The sequence below is a fragment of the Enhydra lutris genome, unplaced genomic scaffold, assembly GCF_002288905.1.
Source record: "Enhydra lutris kenyoni isolate GAN:26980312 unplaced genomic scaffold, ASM228890v2 scaffoldscaffold4, whole genome shotgun sequence".
NCBI lineage: Eukaryota > Metazoa > Chordata > Mammalia > Carnivora > Mustelidae > Enhydra > Enhydra lutris.
The window spans coordinates 60,719,268-60,739,074 of record NW_019154088.1 but is presented as its reverse complement, the minus strand read 5'-3'; the positions used below and the strand labels follow the sequence as shown (position 1 = coordinate 60,739,074).

Genomic DNA, 19,807 nt, shown 5'->3' with positions numbered 1-19,807 from the left:
ACTGTTTTCTAGGTTTTTCTGTTACATGCCACTGAACATAATCCTGATACAATGCCATAGTAGTTTGATAAATTATGTTGGATCCTTAATGCTCCATAAAAAGAGAAATAAATCCAAAAAGATTTAAAAGAAATATAAAAAGACAAATATATACTACTATATTGAAAATTTTTAAACCAAAAATAAAAATACAAACTGAGAAAGGATGGGATAGGTGCAAGAGAAAAATAAAAATTCAGAAAGAAAAATTCCAGCCAAGGAAGCTAAAAATTACCAGTGTTACTATGTTATAAATATTTGTTCCAGTAAGAATGGGCCTTGCTGAAGTCACCAAAGTTCCAAGGTTCTGCTTTGCAGGGGCAAAACCCTATTTATCAGTTCACCGGAGGTAAAATTAGAATCTGAAAGGAAAGACTAACTCTAACCAAACTGACAGAAGTCTGAAAGACCAGAAGGTCCCTGGAGGGCAGAGCCCCTGCCTCTCTGTCTTGATCACCACTATGCATCGTATTTGCTGAATGAGTTAATTAATTTTCATTACAGTATAACTGCCAGGGGGATCAAGAAACTCCTAACCTCTAGCTAGTCAGGGTCTTTTACAGTTTCCATGGGAACAAGGCAGTATGGAGTCATGGCTCGGGAAGGAGATTCTAACTATATTTGAATCCAAGCACTGCCACTTAATAGTGATGAGACCTTGGGAAACTTTTTAAAACCATGTGTCATTTTTTTCATTCATGTAAAATGGGAATGAGAATGTTATCTACCTCACTGGGTTGTCCTGCCTGTAAAATGAATTATTACATATAAGGCTCTTCAGAACAGCACCTGGCAGAGAGTTAGCACACAACAAATGTTAGCTGTTTATCGCCCTACAAAAACCCTGAGCTAAAGCAAGTGTTTGTGGACACTATTATTATTATCTGATCTACATCCAAAGTCAAGATAACATGAAAACAGAATCTCGGAAAGAAAAAGAAATAGGTGATGGGCAAGATTTTCCTAAACCGAAGGTTGAATGTTGTTTCAGTTCTGCAGTACATGCTAGAGTACAAGTGTTGTTATTTAAAACAAAGAGCAAAGGTTCTAAAAACAACCCCCTATAAATTGTGCTGGCAGAGTTTACAAGTACACTTGTAAACTCACATGGATTGGGTCAAGGGGAGCTAACTTATATTTCTTTCAAGGCTGATCATTTAGTTTAAAATACACTCCCTGTCTTCTGGGCACTTCTGTCAAATGGCTGAGAAGTCCATTCAACCTACCTGAGCTTTTTAAGGTGCAAGGAACCAAACAACTCAGGTTACTCCAAGGAAAAGAGGATCTGAACTGTTTTCAGTTCAAAATGCATGAACTGAAACTGACCCTGTGGCTGAAGCACCATCAGACACCAAGGCAGCTGGAGATCTGATCCGCACGCATCTCCATCCCTCTCACGTTCCCCATCTCATTCTCTGTCCTTCTGCTCTTTTCTCAGTGCCAACTGACTTCTTTTTTTTTTTTTTTAAGATTTTTATTTATTTATTTGACACAGAGAGAGAAATCACAAGCAGGGAGAGAGGCAGGCAGAGAGAGGGGGGGAAGCAGACTCCCTGCTGAGCAGAGAGCCTGATGCGGGGCTCAATCCCAGGACCCTGGGATCATGACCTGAGCCAAAGGCAGATGCTTAACCCACTGAGCCACCCAGGTGCCCCCAAATGACTTCTAGTTTTTAGTCTACCTTTTGGTTTCTGGGGCTCATGATTTTTGTTCCCTTGTAATTTCATAGTGTAAGACACAGTCTTAAGTTTTTCTGTTTCTTGACTTATGTTCTCCAGAGAAGGAAATCTTGTCTGGGCTTTGTATCTTTCTCTACTAAGTCACATCACAGGTCTTCTGGACCTCAGTCAAGTACTCATTCTGGTCCAAACTACCTTGTCAAGGTGGTGGTGGCTGCCTCTTCAGCAGGGGCTCTGGTCCTGAGCATGTAGTAGAAGTGGGGGAAGAGGATACACACAGGGACTGATATCACTGACAACCTGCTATAGTCCTTTCCCTCACTTTCCCCTTCAGCTTTCGACAACTCTCCTCATCTTTCTAATATTCACATACAGATCTTACTACTCTGTCCTCCTGTCCCCAGTCCTTAGCAATTCAACTCAAGCTCAGCCTTCATATTGGTCTCTGCAAATTCTCTGATGCATTGTTTCCAGTAAGTGTTTAGTTCATGAAGTCAGGAAGACTCTGTTGGAATTTGCCTCCACATGGACCATCTAGCATCTCACCAACAAAATGACTCAGCCCCCCTCACACTGTCGCAAGTGAGCTCAGAAGAAATCATGAATTACATAAAGGCAACACTCATGGCTCCTTTTAAAATCAGCGAAATGGTGAAAGCCCTAGGATAATGGAACTAAACTGTCTTCACGGAGGAAAGATAGACATTTTAAAAGCTAACCTACAGATAAATTTTATTAAGAGCTAATTCTATCAGAGTTTATGAATATCTAATATATAAATAGCATATCACTGTGGGGCACCTGGGTGACTCAGTCAGTTAAGCATCTGACTCTTGTTTTTGGCTCAGGTCATGATCTCATAGTTGGTGAGATCCAGCCTGGGGTCAGGCTCTGCGTTCAGTAGGGAGTCTGCTAGAAGACTCTCTCGCCACTCACCCCTCCTTTAAAAATAAATAAATAAATAAATAAATAAATCTTTTTAGTAAAGGAAAAAGAAATCCTGTAGCTCTCAATTAACAACAAGGGGACTGGGAAATACAAAGGACCACATGGGTGTTTGGTGAGCACTGATATCTCCACCACAGGCAGTAGATGACCAACACAATCCCATGTGGCACAGCTCTGGATAAAGTAATTTAAACATAAGACAACCAGAAGATGAAATGGACAGCAGGAGGTGAATTCCAGAAATCGTGAAGGAAGTGATAACAGATTAGGTGAAAAAGTGACAAACCATGAATGAGATTTTGGGCTTGGTTGATGACTTATTTCATATCATTAATGTAAGTCAAAGTTCAGTATAATCACATTTAGAATCAGGTCTTCTGCTCCCAACCCAATATTCTGTCAGGCTCAATACTTCATTTACAAAGAGCAAAATCCTAACGAAGGATCATTGAATCAGATGGGGTCTGCAGTGTCTAGAATAGTGCTTGTGCTATTGGAGATGCTCAATGAACATTACATGAACACATGAGCGAAGGAATGAATGAATGAATGAAGAAAGTGACTTTATGTCAATGGGAAGGATTTGGCCAAAAAAAAAAAAAAAAATTGTCTTCACATGTTGTTAGATCCTCCAAATGGTTTCCAAGGAAGTTGTAATACCTTTTAATAGCTATTCTTAAAGTAGCCTAAGAAAGCTTCCACATACTTATGTCCACATCCCTAAATAATAGAAAAAAATCCAATTAACTTTGTCTTTCCTTTTATGGGAGTATTTTTCATTTTTAGAATAAGGGCCTAATAAAAGAATCTATGCAGCTCTTTCACTTTTAATATTCTGTGTGCCTCTAAGACAAAATGTGCTTGATTAGTTCTACCCTCCAACTTACAATGAATGCATTTACCTACTCCTCCCAGATAGATATGGCTGTGGTGATCATATTTTACTCACCAAATCGAGTGAAACTAAGTCTAAGCACTAAATCTAGTACTTAAAATCTGAATTTGCCTGGAAGTCCAAGACACATGGACACCACGGATGAGTCTGAAATATTTATTTAAGCTCTGCATGATTCCTCATGACCTTGTACTTAAAGTGTCCTTGGTCGTGTATCAGGGCTGATAGTCACCAATAGGGCAAAATTCTGATTGGCCAGGAGTCTATTTTGATTGTCTGAGACCATGCAATAGTATTTTGAATATTCGAAGAGTACCTTTGTCTTCTGTGAGCTTAAATTAGTAACAGAGAGGTTAACTGAAGCTCTGGTAAACAAGATTGTATTCAGATCATTTTGATTCTGTAAGGAGAGTTTTTAATCCTTTTTTCATTATCCCCCAATTACCACTTACCACTTTGTTCATCGAGGACATGGGACAAATTTTACACTCATTACAACAAATCCAGTATCACATGAGGATGAAGTAAGACAAATTTTAACCAACACAAACTAACTTGGGTGTGTGAATGTGTGTGTGTGTGTGTGTGTGTGTGTGTATAATGGTTTTAGGATTAATCATACTCTGACAGAGAGTAGCATGAACTATAACGTCTGGAGGTACCTCCTGTATTGATGACTCATAATTTCCCACATATACAGTCTAGAAAAACCAAACTGCTAGATATAGATGCTCATTAAATTGCTTATACAAGAAAAACAATATTTTTTATTATAGTTGAAATGAAAGTTGAATAAAGTACATCAGATTTCCCCTAATATCCTTATAATCCTCTTCAGCTGCTAAAATCATCTTCCAATGTTTTCTAGACTCAGAGCAGCACAACTTACTCTGATCCTTCAATATTCCCAGCCTCCTTTCTACTAACGTTGGAACCACATACTAGCCAATGGGTGGCAGACAGAAATGATACTGTTACTTCCTACTCTGGTTTTAAGTGCTCATATAAGAACCTCCAGCTCTTTCTTCCCCTGCCTTGGTGATCTTGGAGGCTAGATATTTCAGATGGTCTCACTCTAAGATAGGTAGGTTGCAAGGATCCTTGAGTGTCCACTAGGAGAAGAACCATCCAACAAGCAGCGGACTTTGACATAAGCAAGGAATAAATTTTTATTGCATTAAGTCACTAGTGTTAATTAACCAACTATGATAGTGACTAAGAGGATAATGGGGCCTGAAATCTAGCCCCTGAAATCTAGTACCAAACCATGTGGCCTGGCAGTCTTTTGCCAAAATGACTGCCCTGGTCTGCATTCCCTCAGGGGAGTTGTACCTTCATAATCTCCATAGAGATGCCGTATGGACTATCAAAAGCCTTGACTGTATCCCCTCTCAACTGGTCACCTGGTCTCCACTTTCTCCCCTTCACAATCCCTCTATGAAGAGCTGCCAAACTAATATTCCTGAGGCATAACCCTGATCATGATATTTCCTGCTCAGAAACCCCCAGAGAAGTCCCATTGCTTTGTGAATTAAGCCCAGAATCCTTAATATGGTCTCCAAGACCCTCTCCCATTCATTGGACAAACCCACCTATGCACCCCAATCATTACCTTTGTCTTCTCACTCCTGTGTTCTCCATCTCTGGAAGCTAGTGTGACCTGAAACCAGGAGCTCCGTCAGCCTGACTCCACATAGCAGGTGCCTCCCAGCTCATAGCCAGCGGTCACTGACCCAGCTTACAAAACCTCCACCTTCACTCCCTCCACAAATTTCTATGGTATAGAATTTCTTTAAGTCCTCCAGCCTTCAGGAGTCCCCTTTTCCTTTAATATCCAAATTTTAAAAGCTCAACTTCCATCCCATACATAATAAAGTCACCTCCATCTGGTTTATTTGTGAGGGAGAAGGAGGTCTGTCTCATAGTTTTTCTTGAGGCAAGTCAGTCTATAGGCTGTTCCCACATTCCGGCTCTGCAACATAGCAAGAATTCAGCTGTATTCTCATCCCTTGCTGGAAGGTGTCAATAGCAACTCATCTTACCATGAGGGAACCAAGAAGTGAGGGAAAAACAACATAAAATGCATCTACTTCTACTCTATGAGCAGCTAGGATTGGCAGATAAAATATAAGATATCCAACTAAATTTGACTTTCAGATAAACAACAAATCATTTTTTAGCATAAGTATTTCCCAAATACTGCACGAGACATATTTATGCTAAGAAATTACTTGTTGTCTACTTGAAACTCAAATTTAACTGAGCAATCTGCATTTTTATATGCTAGATCTGGCATTTTAAGTAGTGTCCTCCCTTTTGTTAAATTCTTGATCTTGGTTCAGATTGGGGAGGAAAGCAGGACACTTTCTGCCAACATATAAACCTCCCAAATCACTGCCGTGTGTGTGTGCGTGTGTGTGTGTGTGGTATCATATTGTATATTTGCATCAAAATAACATTTCCCCCTTCAACAGCAATGTTTTCCTTCCTATTATACATGCGTTATAATGATTTCTACATACTAATATCTCCCATATGACAAAAATAAGCCTCTTGAAGTCAGGATCTTATTCTTCATATTCGTTCATTGGCTAGTTAGATCTTGGAGGCCTCTTTCTGGCATTAACTATCCACTTGCTACATCGGCATTTCAACAATTCAAAACTAGACAACAGCGCCAGAGATTTTAAAGCAGATAACAGAGTCAGAAGAAAATGCCTTAGGCATGTATAATAGCAAGTCCTAGCACTTTTTCTGACTTACATTGGCCTTGGATTTTTACTTTGGGACTAGCACATATGTTTCCAAATATCTCCCGGTGTCTTCCAGGAAATACTTGGGTTTTACATGAGGTGCCTCAGACATGTGTAGGGACACACGGGTTATGGCTAAAAGTCATTGTTTTAAGATAGCTCTCCAGAGGTGTAACTCTCTTCCTAAAACATACTAGGTAGCGACCCACTTTGTGAGTGTCCTTTCACTCTTACAAACGTATTTACACGTTACCTGCAGTGCTGGGAAGGAGCAACTTGGCCACAGGTTAACATCCGGTGAGTCACACAGCCTCACTCTTCAGCTCCTACATCCTGTGCTTTTTTGGCAGCACCTCTGAAAGCCAGAAAGAAAGGTAGGTTAGAATATAAATGTTAATTAAACACCATAAATACTATATAGAATCATGGAAACGAATGGCCTTGTTCTTTCTCTCCCGTATTCAAACAAGCATGATGCTTGTTTATTTACCATGATGATTCTTTTCATAAGTAATAAGGAATTAATTACAGCCATGGAAGTGCCCTGGAGTAGCAGTAGAAAGAGTGGGTAGGGTCTGGCTCCTTTAAACAAGTAATCTAGAGATGGGGGACATTTCCCAGACTGCTTTATGGAAATCTAACCCTTTTGGAGAACTTTGGCTACTTTACTGAAAAAGAAGAAGAATATATATATATATATATGCATGTATATACCAAGTCGCAGCAGTTTTAAAAATGAGATAACATATGCACATGATAAAAAATGCAAAGGGTATATGAAAGGGCATAAAGGGGAAAATGAGCCTCTCCTCCACTCTGCCCCTAGTCCTCCTTCCTTGAGGCACTAGTGACACCAATTTTTATAACTCTCCAGATGTATTCTCTGATGTGTATAATTATATAGCCCTTAAACAGATTTTATTTATACTTAATATATATTATATAAAATAATAGACTATTATAACATTGCTTTTTCAACTCCTTTTTAAATATTTTTATTGGGAAATATATAAGTAAGGATATAAAAATTTAGATGGTGATCTCACATTTTTATTTAACAACATATTTTTTTATTTTTATTTAAATTCAATTAATTAACATACAATGTATTATCTGTTTCAGGGGTACAAGTCTGCAATTCATCAGTCTTTTTTTTTTTTTTTTTTATAATTTTTTTTTTTTTTTTTTTAGAGAGAGAGATCACAAATAGACAGAGAGGGGGGCAGAGAGAGAGAGAGAGAGAGAGAGAGAGAGAAGCAGGCTTCCTGCTGAGCAGAGAGCCCGATGCGGGACTCGATCCCAGGACCCTGAGATCATGACCTGAGCCGAAGGCAGCGGCTTAACCCACTGAGCCACCCAGGTGCCCATGCAATTCATCAGTCTTATGCAACACCCAGTGCTCATTAAAACACATGCCCTCCCCAATGTCCATCACCCAGTTACCCTATCCCTGCACCTCCCCCCAGCAACCCTCAGTTTAACAACATATTTTGGGAAGCATTCCATATTAATGCATGCCACACTGCTTCAGTATTGTTATTTTTGCATAATATTCCATTATATGGCTATACCACTAAGCAATCCCAATGTTGATGGGTTTTTTGTTTGTTTCCAACTTTTCCTGTATACTGAAAAACAATTGCTTTTTCAGTCACTTTTCCTTGTGAGAAAAATGGTTTCAAGTATCAAGTAAGATATTCAACAGATATTGATTGACCACTCACTATGTTCAAACATGATACCTAGGCCCTGTAAACAATAATGAAATAAAGAATATTCCTATATATTTTGTCCTCTTCAAATTGTTTGGTCATTTCCCAGGTATGTGCTATGGGATTTGTATTGTCCCTCCCAAGCCTATAACTTAAGATTCCTTCTTCATCCACTAAAAACAAATCTTCTCTTCTAAATTTACTTTACCAGGGCAAAGGAAAAGCTTCATAGATCCAGATCTTTAAACAATCACTTTGAAGACTATATATCCATTTTCTCTGCAAAGGTAAACCTATGCTTAATTATATAATTACAGAATTTAAGAACCAGGGAAGAACCTAATGATTGTATAGACTAACCTCTTCACTTTACAGATGAGGAAAGTAAAGCTAAGAAGAGGTTAAATGACTGAGCCATGGTCATACTCTAGCTTATTTTTTCTGATACAAAATTGGTCCTATATACTTCCCCGTCCTCCATTTAAAAGTCAAATCTGTGACTTTCATTTGTGGCCATGATAGAATAACAGGGACCTGATTTACCCTTTACCTTAAACAAATGAAAACCATTTCAGTGGTTTGAGTTAACATTTGAGTTAACTATTAACACTAGTTTTCAAATATTGGACAAAACGCAGCAGAGGACAGTGATCTTCAAAAGAAGAGAAACAAATTAAGTGGATCTATAATCACTCCAGCTTACTGCCCAGAGAGATTCCAGGCTATGGCACAGGCATGAGAACCCCAACAAAGCCTGGAAATTTTCCTGAGTTGAAGAGGCAGAGGTGAGAATTCAGACTGGCTAAGGCAGTTAGGATTTATAGGGTAGTTGACCAGAGAGGTGAAAGCTAAACACAGAGAAAGTACTGGAGATCTACAGGGAATCCTCCTTGAGTCTTTAATTAACATAGATGTGTATGGAAACTACCTGAGGCCAAGAAAAAAAATAGCTGAAGGGAGCAATTACTGGCATTCACACAGGGCTGGAAATACTTCACATTCCCAACAATCTAAATGGAAAAACTTTCTAACACATTGGGCATTGGCTTGAGTATCAGAAAGCTACTGCCTCTTTAGTAGGCCCGTTTAGCCCTTCGTTCTAAAGGCTGGTCTGCTCCTATCAGAATTTAAAGGCGAGCCTCAAAAGGATCAAACTGTTTCTATGTAACTTAACTATATCCCAGAACACAACTCAAAAATATTTAAAGGAATATAGAAAGAAAGAGAGAATCAAACAGCCAATAATGTGAAATTCATAATGCCTGGGATCCAATGTTTTTATTGATACTCTTTTTTTTTTAACCAGGCATGCAACTGAAGTAGGAAAATATAACCCGTAATGAGGAAAACAAATCAATCAACCCACAGAAACAGATCTGACGCAGGCGGGCTCTCTGAGGCGGAGGCCCAGCCCTCTAGGCAAGACCGAGGCCCACTGCATTTTATTTCTTTTATAGTTTTACGTAGGCTAAAGTTTTGTGGGTTAGGTTAAACTTGGGACCTCCTCGAAGAGGACCCATTTATTTATGTATTCTTTCTTTCGAAAATGGCTGCCTCCAGCCCCACACAAATGTTGAATCTGTAACAAGCAATGCTGAGAAAGAGCAAGCATTTCAGCTCCTTCAGTTAAAGAACTTATGATGTCAGGAGGACAATAAGAATGTAAAGGATCCTGAAGAAATTCAAACCCTAGTGAATAAAACCAAAAGAGACCTTGGAATAAATCATCCACAGGTCCACATGGGCCAACTGTATTTGACTGACAAGCTTATCACTGAGAATCAAGAGAAGCCTAGGACCTAGGGAGCCAAGACTGGCCCCCATTGGCTGTGTGGACCACTGTCAGCATCCATTCTATGCTTGCTACGGGGCTCCCAACAGACCACAGTGACCTCTTCCATCAGCTTAAAAGAGCCTCTTGCTCTGCCTGCCCTGTAGGGGCCGATAAACTGAGTCCAGTTTCCATTCTTCTGCAGCCTTAGTGAGAAAGTATGGTTGTCCTTGCCTAAAGTGTTAGAATGAAGAGCTGGAGCTCGCTTAGAATAATGCTGTGCATTATTGGGTCTCCTCTCCACCCCACCCCTCTTTTGTATCTTTTCACCACTTGTATAGAACACCTCCACACTTTGTTTCTTGGTTGAAAATAAACCAAATTGTCTCCCTAAAAAAGAAAACAAACAAACAAACAAAAAGATATGACACAGGTGATAAAACTAGAAGACAAAGACATTAAAACAACTGTAATAACTATGTTCCATATGTTCAAGAAAGTAGAAGGAGTGAGCATATTAAGGAAAGAAAAAGAAAGGTTAAAAAAAAAGTAAAGTTGAACTTCTTAATATGAAAAATACAATATTTAAGATGAAAACTGAGAACTGCTATGGCAATTATAATTTTTGCCATCATTTCTATCATTAGTAATGTCACAAATGTAGAATAATATTTTTATTGGGTCTAAAAATACTTCTTTTCATACAGAAATCTCAAAACCACCTACCATTGTGCATCAAAACTATCAGTGCAGAATAACGTTTGCATAATAAAAATATGTTAGCTGCCCTTGCTATTGGTATTTATAAAGAATGGAAGCAGCTCACAGCCTTTTCTGTATGCAAAACATGTTAAGCCAAGCATAACTTCTATTCAGAAGAGTTTAAAGTCCAATGAAGAATAAAAAATTGGGTTCTGCAACTTCATTTTTAAGCTCGGTGCACACATAAATTAGAGAAAAAAAACATTTCATATGCACCACTTAAGACATGGACTAAAGCTAACTAGAGACCCTTGCCAGGGTCAGTGACGGTGGTATTCCCAATTTGAGGGTGAGCTGAAGCTTAAAGTATCTAACATAAGAAATGTGGTAAGTAGGAGAAAATGAAGCAAGAAGCTGAAGAAGACTAAAAGGAACTCTCAAGAAGAGTGGGAATGTAAAAAATGTGAGAACTACGCTTTACAAGTATGAATGAATCTCCCTGACAGAGGCAGAGAAGGCGATAACATGAAAATGCAATTAAATTCAACCAACAGTTACTTCTTGCCTGTTACCTGCAAGGCACGGCGCCAAAGGAAGTGCTATCCCCTTCCTCCAGCAGCACAAAATATGATGCAAGAGATGGAATCAGATACATAAATAATTGCATCATAAGTCAGACTGATAGCTGCAGTAACGTACACATAACAACAGCCAAGGGAACATAGAAGAGTGAAATAACTGGATCTTGGGATTGGCAAATGTGGGAAGACGACATAAAAGGCAACATTTGAACCATGTCCTGTAAGATACAAGGGATTTTACTATATATAAAGGGGAATTCTGTGGTTAATTTAATCTTCCATTAAATTCCATTTATTTCCATTTCATTAATCTCTCCATTTAATATCCCCCTCCCCCACACCACCATTCCTTTCTCTGCCTCTCTCTGCCCTGCTTTATCATCTAGAGACCGCACCATCTGACCATCCTTGGTGGCTGGCTGGGTTTTAGTAAAGTTTGGTTGAAGACCCTGCCAGAGATTAGAGGGCAGGAGGAGAGAGAGATTGGGTGTTTATTCACTGTCCCATCTCTGGGTCAGCACTGTGGTTTGGCAGTGGCTGCCATCTTCCCAGCCTACAGCTCCTACTCATGACCCCCTTTCCCATGACTCTAGCTCTCCAGGCTGTGGTGACAGTATCTAATCCCCCTGGCCCTTTGAACCTATCGAAGGTAAGAGCTTTCCACTCTGCTAGTTTCTGGATGTCTTAAACACTGTTGTGGTTCCCCTTTACCTTGACTGTGTCTCTTAAATATCCTCTTCATTTGGACCATCTGAGTTGAATCCACTCTCAGAGCGGTATAAGTAAAGGCAAGAAGGAACACATGTCTTGATTGAGGAACCAAGACTGCATTATGGGGAACATCATGGAGTGGGAATCTAGGTTAGAGGAGCGTAGTTTTAGAGAACTGGGTCTAGATTGTGAGGGCCTCACTAAGGAATTTAAACTTTACTCTTGGCTAAGAGAAATCCAGTAGTAGTTATTAAGTGGATACAATCAGATCTATCTACTAGCAGGTGGTGGATGGAATGAAGAGGGACAAGACTGAAGGCAGAGAAGCCAGGTAAGGAATTATTACAATAAGGTCCTAAAATGGGGTACTGGATGATGGTAGTGAAAATAGATTTAAAAGTGGTCAGCAATAAAATCTAGAGAGCATGGCAAATAAGTGAATTGGGGCATTTTTAAGGGTGGCTTCTAGGTTTCCAGCTTAGGAGAATGGAAGCCCTATAAACTTAGAAGAGATTCTTAGACTTGGGAACATGAGTTTGATTTGGACCACCTGGAAAGTGAAGTGCCATGGAGCATTGAGGCTGAGAACTTCAGCAAAGAGCTAAAAAATTGGGTCTATGTAATAGGAATAATGTAAGAACTGAAGATAAAAGTAGATATTATAGAGTTATGGTTCTTAGTCCTAGCAGTCCTTGAGACTCTGCCGAGGAGCCTTTAGGAAGTAAATATCAGGGTACAGTCCCCAGATCAATTAAATCTGATTTTCATAATTCTCTACATAAAATAGTCTAAGAAAAATTTTGATGCTCTAAGGAAGGATCACTGGGATCAGAAATCAGACTTAATTGGTGTATATTTAATCAGATTTCATTGGATTTAATCTGGGTTTGGATTCTTAGATCACTCCCTAGCCAATGCTCATTGCACCTGAATCAAGAGCAAAACAGAAGCAGCTCAGGGTAAAGAGCAGCAGATAGAGATAAAAACAATAAGAAAAATTTTAATCAGGAGAGTGGATCGCATGCCCCGGACAGGTGGAAGAGGAATGAGAAGAGGTCACTCCATCTGGTAAATAGATTATGACTGGTCTCTGGAAAAGCAATTTTAGTAACCGCAGAAGCCAGATTGCAAGAAGCAAAGAGCAGATTTTAGATGAGGAACCAGAGGGAGCGTAGACTTTCTTTCAAGAAGCTTGGTCCAGTAGGTAGGAGAAAAGAGCCCAGAACTTAAGAAGAAAAGAATTGAGAGAAAATTGTGTTGGACTTTGCAATAGAGCATGTTAGCTGACTAAGGTAAGGAAGCATCAGAGAGGAGAAGGACGATAGAGAGTGGAGGATGGGCGACTGGAAGAACAGGGCCACAGGGGAACCTGGGGGTGGTGGGAGGTTATCAGAAGAGTCCACCAAGCAAGGGATGCCAAAGAGATAAGTTCTAGGTTGAGAAAGGTTGAGGAACTTTGAGGCATTGTTTTCATAATCCGGTGGAAGGCCTGGGTAACTAGTGAGAGCAAAGAAGGTAGATGGGAGAGGGGGAAAGGCAGAGAACAGTCACTGAGAACTTTCCATGTGCCTGGCCACATGCTGAAATTCTACCAAGTTACCCCATCCAGTCATTTAATGTCCTTTTGAAGGACAAATGTCACATGGGATAAGAAGCAAAAATTAGGCCTGTTCTGCCCAATTTCAGCCATCCAGTCACCTTGCTCCTGTGGTACTGTTACTAATTAATGGCCCTTGAAAGCTTAACCTGCATTCTGTTTTAAGTTAAATGCTCATTTCTAGCTGAATAGGGAAAGATTTCAGCTATGATAATATTTCCTTAGTTTAGTTTAAAGAGAAGAGCCATAGAAGAACATTTTAAAGAAAGAGAAAAAGCCTATTACTGAGAACGCTCCATTAGCAAGGGCAAAGAAAGATGGGGCTTTAAAAAGATAGTGTTTAATGGCCCAAGCTAATGGCAATTAATAATTATTTAGGAAGTGGAATTAACCTGCATAGTTTTAAGTTCTCCTTTAAATGTTAAATACATTAAGTTTAGATTACAAATCCATCAAGGGCTAGGACTATGCCACCCCTTTCTGTGATGCCTGGGCAACTGTGTGGGCTCAGGGGATATTAACAAAGGATTTAGTCATCTTACATCGCCAGACCACCTCCCCATTATTATCCATGCCATACAGTACAGGCAAGCAGGCCAGTAAGCTGAATGGCTCCCCCTTTTCCAGATGCAGGTGGAGCCTCGACATAGGAAACATGACATGGGGCGTCCCTTTCTCTCAGAAACACTTTCCAAAATTGGGATCAGTAAATTCAGAAGAAGGGTTTCCTTCCTTGACACCCTCGTGAACCAAGTTGGGGAATGCACATAGCCACAAAGAAAGGCAGGAAACTTGACCAACCTGCCTGAAGGAGCTTAGGAAATCCCAGAGGGATGACCGATCCTTCAGCTTCCAAAAATCCAGTGGGAGTAGAGGTGGAGATAAGGACGACGAGGGCTGGGATGAACTCAGGGTAGCACCCCTACTTGGCTCTCCGCAGCTTGAATACCAAGCCACTATACATTGTTTCTCAATAATTGCTTATGTCTAGCCTACTTACAAAAACAAGTTTCAGATGATCAGAACTCCCTCTCTTAAATCCAGAAGGTATGCAACTTTTCAGTTCCGTGGAAACTAGATCCCAGTTTTTATCACTCACCACCACAATCTTAGACCTAAGCACAATGCCTGGCACATAAGACAGCTGGGGCTCACTAGCTTGTTATTGAATGCTTGAATTTTGTGCGTGTGATCCCACTTTCTTGGGTTTCTACATATTATTTTTATTGTTTGAAAACTTCTTGTAAAGTGTTTTTAAAGATACTGCTATCCTTTTTCATAATCCTCTACATAAAATAGTCTAAGAAAAGTTTTGATGCTCTAAGGAAGAATCACTATGTAGACACAAAGACATCTGCCTAATGTCCCATGGACTTCTTTTACCTATAGTCCTAGAAGTGCTCTACCATATGCAGAAGTATTAATCTGAAACCCTAGGGCTTTCTGTCCTCTGTCTCCTAAATAAATAGCTTTTCAAAGTGTTGTAGCTGGAAGACTGTCAAGGCTTGTATCACCTGACATTTACTTAATGCATTTCTTTACTGGAGTCTCCATTTCTCTCCTGGAGTCTCCCAGAGTTCTCTATTACATCCTGGGCAGGTAGATAGAAGACAAACATTTTCATTTTCTCTCCATGCTAATAGGTCAAAATGATGACAAAATCGGAAAGAGAACCCCCACCTTTGGCTTTATTGCAGATTTCATCCTACTTAACCTTCATCCAAACATCGGCTTCCTCTCAGCCTCTTCCTTAGCAGTTCATCTTCCTAATTCATGACCATGCCAGCTGGGTAAGGGTGACTCCTAAACTATAATAACAGGAGTAGTAAACGTAATTTTATATAGGATCTTGCACACAGCTCCATTACAAAATGCTGTGCCAACATACGAGTTGTAGAATTACAGAGTGGCGCTACTGAATTAAATAATAAGGAACAGCTAATACTAATAATTAACTTAATTTATGGTCTAGTCGAACTGTCACAACTGAGGCAGCTCTCCCCCCGCCCCTCCTCTCCCTGTCTTTTCTTCCTCCTCCCTCCTCCTTTGGCAACAGCAACCAAATGATGTGCTGAGATTGTCATCTTAGTCATCATGAAGTCAAGTCACTTATTCCTTTTTTCTTCGTTTTATGACCTTACTAGATCAAGAATTTCCAGCCTTTGTGGAGTTACATCACCCCACCATCGTTCCATTTCACTACCGCTTCTCCTGATGGCATGCACTTGGTGGGGAGGGCATACCAGGATGCATTGAAATACCTTGAGAATCTGCAACAACTTCACAAAGGCTCTTGATTTTTACCAAATCAAGGTTAGCTATGACTCCCCTACATGGTAACCTTGTAAAGAGGGTTCTCCTCTCCACTTAAACCAAAGGACTAAAACTCAAACACGTCAGCAAGGTAATATGGGGTCACATGGCAGAAATTGGGAATGACTGTTTTTCCAGTGTCTGTGTATGGTAGATTTCCATGGACACGCTGACCTCACTGGTAATTGGAAGTCAATTACCAGTCAGAATTCAAGAATGTTCTTATATGAACTTGATCTAAAAACTCATGCAGCTCAGATTCAACACAGAATACCCATTTTTAACACATTCATTATTATTTATTAACATATGTAACACATTTTATTATACCTATTATACCCACATTTATTTATACCCATTTTAACACCTTTATTAACAACATTATTAATCACTTATCTCCCTACGTACTGACCCCCAGCTTCTAAGTTCTGAAGCAGGAATATGGGCCTTCTCTACAATCAAAATAATGTAACCTGGTGACCAAACTCTCTAGGGCCACCAAAGCGGCTCCCTCTGTAAGGTACTTTCTTGTGGCCAAACCAAATTAGGATTAGGACTCGAAGGCTCTTTATATTGTCTGCTGCAGCATGAGGGGTAATTGTCAGTGTCCTCCACTGATAAAATTGCCAACTTACCTGAATAAAATGTATCTTAATAACACTCCATGTTGGGGAGGGGGACTTAGCAGGAAGTAGCACTAACCATTTTAAGTGTCTTTTATTATTGCATAAAAGTGATTAATTAACAATTTATTACTAGGTTAAGACATCAAAACAACTAAAATGAACATAGAAATCCAACATTGTCAGATTCTTCTGGACTACAGGAGAGTAACTGACATATTCATCTCCCAGCACCCCTCTCCGCCCCGGCCCCCATGAAATTCTTCAAAGGAACTCATGTTTCTCTCTAATATGTCCCTACATAGAGGTGACAGATGGGCCCAGGTCTGAGTCCCGTCAAGCTTGGAGTTACTTTATTTTTTTTTTTAAGATTTTATTTATTTATTTGACAGAGAGATATCACAAGTAGGCAGAGAGGCAGGCAGAGAGAGAGAAAGGGGGAAGCAGACTCCCTGCTGAGCAGAGAGCCCGATATGAGACTTGATCCCAGGACCCTGAGATCATGACCTGAGCAAAAGGTAGAGGCTTAACCCACTGAGCCACCCAGGTGCTCCCCCCACCACCTTTTTTTTTAATGTCAGGGGAAAGAGTTCTCTTTGCTTTCCTAAAGATGAGCTTATCTGCTATAAAAGAAAAACAGTACTCTCTTTAACTGTGGACCAAACCAAGAAATATTTCCCATTCTTGCCTCTTGCCACCATATATTTTTTTCCGGTTTGGTTTGGCTAATATCACAACCAAAACAGAAGCCTTCCTGACCACCGTCCTCCCAATTCTACTGCCTTGCAATATCTGCTAGAAAAATGATTCACTGTGTAAAACCATGTTTGGCAAATAGAATGGGAAATTTCTGTTTGCAGAGTTCTTTGGTTTTAGCCTTTGCTTTCCCAGAATGAACACAGGCCCTTTCAGATTCTTAAAATCCAAGAGGGCCGAAATCCTTCTCTACAAGTCAATGTCTGACAAACATGAATTTAAATCCACTGGCACCACTTACCCACTTGCCACAAGTCTCTCTGAGCCTATTTCATCATCTGTAAAATGGGGCCAAGCCAAGTGAGAGCTGTTGGCTCTCCTGCCCCATTCTTGCTGTTCACTTCCAGTCTGTGTGATTAGCAGCCTGGATTTTACTGCCTATAATATTTACCACATGTAGCAACTAGTTTAATTACGACAATAGTTGATAGAAAATCATTTTTGGAAGTAATTGGACTACTCTGGAAATTTCCTGGGCTCATTTCAGAGGTTGTGTCCAAGAAAATAGGCAAAGACCAGGGTTCTCAGTCCTCCTTGAGCCTTGGGACCCCTCACCTTCCAACTTAACAAATGACCCTGGGTGTTTATTTATTAGTGACTGAAGAGCTTTTGTAAACCAATTACCATGAGCAAACAGCACTTATTGTAAAGCAATAAACAACAATAAACCTTGCCCTTATCTCAATTCATTGCTCTAAGCCACAGACCTACAGGGAACAGTTAGGTTTAAAACTCACAGTTGGTTAAGATTGAAGATTTATAAGCACTCCAGTCCAGCTCCCCTTGGGGAGCCAACAATGCCAAAGTACCAAGTCTAGAAGGCCAAATAACCCACATAAGGGTCACCTTTGGTCTTTCACTGGGGGCAGGGGAGGAAAGGGAGAAGGAAAAAATTCTGGGTTTATCCAAATACCTTTTTTCCCAGGACATATGAGTATGCAACACATTACAATTTCTCATCCAGGTATACTGATCAATAAAATAAATGGAAAAATCATTGTTGCCAAGTTACACATGGCGGGTTGAACACTCACATTTATCTCTATGCTCACAAAACAAATTCAGCAAAAAAAAATTTTTTAATGACATAAACTCACAAAGACTAAAAGAGCACTAGACAAACATACAGCAAATGAAAGAAAGAAATGATATTCAGAGAAAGATGAAACCTAAACATCCTGGAGAAGCAAATCAGTTAGAGTCGCAGAATCCCAAAGACTCAGACACTGGGGGTAACAGGTACCTCCAAGGGTCAGAGTTCTGGGCAGGCCTGAAAACAGAAGGATTGGTTGAACATTGAAATAAAACCCATATAGATCACTTCTAGTTCCCTTTCCCTTCCCCCTTTCCCCCTCCCCCACTCCTCCAGGATTCTGTTCAGAAGAGGGGCACCAGAAACTTTGAAGAGGGCTGGATGGTGGCCCTGAAGATAGTTTGCACACCTGCCTGCTTCCCACACCTGGCTTGTAGCACATCAGCAGCTGGGCTCATAGCCCCAAAGGGCAAACTGAAGGATTTTTCTCTGAGGAAATGGACAGGCCCAAGAAAAACTGAGGTCCCATTAGTTGACTCAGATCCTAGTTGGAGTGACCAGATTCAGCAAATAAAAATACAGGATGCGCAAGTACATTTGAATTTTAGATAAACAACAGAAAATGCCTTCATGTAAATATGTCCCATACAATATTTGGGGCATGCTTATACTAAAAAGCTATTTATTTTGTATCTGAAATCCAAACTGAACTCGGCCTCCTATATTGTATCTGGCATCTCTATCCCCGACCCCAAATTCCAGTTAGGTTCTCAGTGCTTCATTCTCTCCTTTTTTTTTTTTTTTTTTTTAAGTCAGTGCCTCATTCTCATACAGAAATTCAGGCTGAGGACCAGCAGATGTGTGAGAAAGGCCTCCAGCAGGAAAGACAGAGAGGCCAAAACCAAGAAGGACACCCAGAAAAAACAGAAACAATAAAGGAAAAGGAGAGAACTAAATGAACATGAATGAATGTCATCAGAGAGAAAGAGAAAAATCGCTTCCATGAAATAAGAACAGTGGTCTATTAAAAAAGGAAAGAGGAGGGGCGCCCAGGTGGCTCAGTGGGTTAAGCCTCTGCCTTCGGCTCAGGTCATGGTCTCAGGGTCCTGGGATTGAACCCCGCATTGGGCTCTCTGCTCAGCGGGGAAACTGCTTCCCGCCCTCGCGCCCCCCCGCCGCCCCCCCGCCGCCTTCTTCTCAGCTTGCTTGTGATCTCTGTCTGTCAAATAAATAAATTAGGAAAGAGGAAAGAAAGGGAGTGAAGAAGAAAGTCCAAAGGAAAAAGAGAATGCTTAGAAATTGAAAATATGATTTTTGAAATTCAAAATTTACTGTAAGGGAAGATAAATAAAGGAGTCCTGGCATGGGGCGTTGGATGAGGAAGCTATCCAAGTGGGGGCTACCCCAGCACGAGGCAGGAGAAGTACAAGATGAACGTGGACAATCCATTGTGCTGGAAAGCAAGAAAGTGCTTTCAAGAATGATGGGCATGTGTCAAAGGACACAGAAGACAACCTGAAGGGACTCCCACTGCTTAAACTGGGGACAATTTCAGTATTAAAACATATAGTGAATAAATTAAAAGTTTGATGAGGAAAGAGATATTTGCATAGTTTTCAATTAACTCCCCACTAACTACTTATTAATTATGGAATAACTGACCTGTTACTTCCCGAAGTGCTAGGATGGTGTAC

The 19,807-nt window shown here is 40.2% G+C and overlaps 1 pseudogene; it reads left to right on the top strand.

The window, feature by feature from the left end:
* The first annotated feature begins 9,572 nt into the window (after positions 1 to 9,572).
* On the top strand, positions 9,573 to 9,829 carry LOC111159819 (annotated as a pseudogene).
* Positions 9,830 to 19,807: the final 9,978 nt, after the last annotated feature.